Source organism: Spinacia oleracea, chromosome 3, assembly GCF_020520425.1.
Source record: "Spinacia oleracea cultivar Varoflay chromosome 3, BTI_SOV_V1, whole genome shotgun sequence".
NCBI classification, from domain to species: Eukaryota; Viridiplantae; Streptophyta; class Magnoliopsida; order Caryophyllales; family Amaranthaceae; genus Spinacia; species Spinacia oleracea.
In genome coordinates this window covers 88,341,221-88,343,598 of record NC_079489.1, presented here as the reverse complement: position 1 = coordinate 88,343,598, position 2,378 = coordinate 88,341,221, and the positions used below count along the sequence as shown (strand labels likewise).

The window sequence follows — 2,378 nt, the reverse complement described above, 5'->3', positions numbered from 1 at the left end:
ATCAAATCATATTATAATAAATTATTCAATCAAAACATAATTCATTTCCCGCAATTCAATAAAACATGTCAAAGCATTCAGATCATAAATTCAATCATAATGTCATGATTTCATAAACACATTTAGAAGGGAATTGCGGGTACTAGCAATAGCCGTTACCTCACTTCCACGATTTTGCTAAGGATTTTCCTTGGTTCGTTCGTCCTGAGCTCCGAGTCCAATTTCTTTAAAATTAATAAATCCTTGAATTAGTACTAAATCGATAAATAATTTTAAAATCAATCTTTTATAAAATCGTAAATTTATAAGTAATGAATTTATAAATAACGAATTTTAATAAATATAATTTCGAAATTTAACGAAAATATTATTAATCGGATTTTCATATTTCATAAATCGATTTTCATGAAAATATTATTTAAATTCCGTTTTTTATTAATTCCAAGCTAGTGACTTTATTTTAGTAAAAACCGAAAATTAAATACATATATATATACATTTTTCCTTCTTGAAAAATAATAAACAATTTTATTAGAAAATAATTAAATTATAGAAATTTATTTAAGGCATGCAAATTAATTTAGAAATTCTGAACATACAATTCAGTTTGCAATTCACCCAAAAAGCCCAATTTGAAAGCTGGCCCAATCTGAAATTGGGTTTGGGAATTAAAAACAAAGTTTAAAATTGAATTTTGGTTTTGTTTCTGGGAAGGAATCACGGCAGGGGAGGAGAGGGGCATGAGGAAATAGAGAAACGGAATCACGAAGGGGAGAGAGGAGAGGAGGCGGCGGCTGGGTTTCGCCGGTTAATGCGATGGTGGCGGTGGGTGGTTCTCGGCGGCGGAGCAGCGAGAGAGAAGGAGTGAAGCACGATTTTGGGTGAAAGCAGGGGAGTTTTTGTGAGGCTTTTCGGTTGGTCCTGGACGGCGGCTCGCCGGAATTTGGGGAAGGGGTTGGTTGGTGAGATGATGCAGCTGGCTGGAGGTGAGGGTGGGTGGTGGTAGAGAGTGATGGTGGTGGTGCAGCGAAGAGAAAAGGGGGAGGGGCAGGGGAGTTGTGACGTGGACGGAGAGAGAGCAGGGAGTTGCGGTGGATGTGAGAGGTGGTTGAAGAAGCTCGGTGATTGAGGGTGGCAGCGAGAGTGGTTGGGGGTTGGGGGTTGTGGCACGTTGGTGCGGCGGGGGAAGAAAGAAAAAGAAAGGAGGCAGGGGAGGGGAGCAGCGACGCGACAGAGGAGGGAGAAGGGGGAGTTCGGTGGTGGTCGAGTGGTTCTAGGTGGTTAATGGTGGTCGACAATGGTGGTTATATTGGTGGAAGATTGTGGTCGTGGGTGGTGGTTTGAATTACAGAAAATCAAGGAGAGTGAAATTGATTTTGTGTTCTATTGATTTCTTGGAATTGAATTGAACAAAAACTGATTTTTTAATTAGGTAGAGTGATGAACAAGGGGAAGTGCTTGGAGACCAAGGAATGTATACAGACTTAGTTTAGGGAAAAAGGGGAGTCAAAAAGTGGGATTGTCTGGCAAGCTCCATGCTTGCCAGGTATGTTGGTTCACACGCCCAAAGAGAAAAAAAAGAAGTTGGGTTTGTTTCTTGTTTTTGGTGTTAGGCTTATTTCTGTAGTTTTAAAAAAAAATGTTGATAAGTTTTCAAAAATCCTATTGCTATTGCTATTTTTTTTTTTTTTGGAAAATAATAAATAAAATAGAAATGCTTAATAAAATAATTCTTTGTAAAATATCGTTAATGAAAATAAGTAAATAAATAAATTTCCGTTTATAAATTATCGTTTAAAATAAATCGTAAAATCGTTTAAATTAAAGAAATTCGATTATCGTGATTATTTAAAACAAAATCAAGCTAATAAATATTTTTAAATTTAATAAAATCATGTTTAAAATTTTCGTAGTATTACACAAACACTTAAGAATCCCATGGTGAGGGCATTCCCTTTGGTATTCTTTGAATCGGTCACAAGCTTCGAAAAGCGACTCATCTCGCTTTTGCTCAAATGATTGAATTTTGTGGCGATACTCCACCGTCTTCCCATGAGAGTAGAACTTGCTCAAAAATGCGCTTGTCACTTCATTCCAAGTTCGAAGTGAATTTAGCTTGACCTCCTTGTCAAGCCAATCGCTAGCACGTCCTAAAAGAGAGAAGCGAAATAGCGTCAACCTCACATAATTCGAAGTCACTCCATTGTGTTTGATTGTATGACAATAGTGCTCGAATTGCTTCAAGTGCTCATGCGGTGATTCACTACTCTTTCCGCAAAATGGATGACTTTGCACCAAATTGATCAAGGCGGGCTTGATATCAAAGTTGTTTTCATTGGTGGTGGGCGCTTGAATCCCACAAGTAGCCTCAAAGGCTC

The 2,378-nt window shown here is 37.8% G+C and overlaps 1 pseudogene; it reads left to right on the top strand.

Moving 5' to 3' along the window:
* Window positions 1-1,933: 1,933 nt before the first annotated feature.
* Window positions 1,934-2,034, top strand: LOC130471046 (uncharacterized; annotated as a pseudogene).
* The last annotated feature ends 344 nt before the right edge of the window (window positions 2,035-2,378 follow it).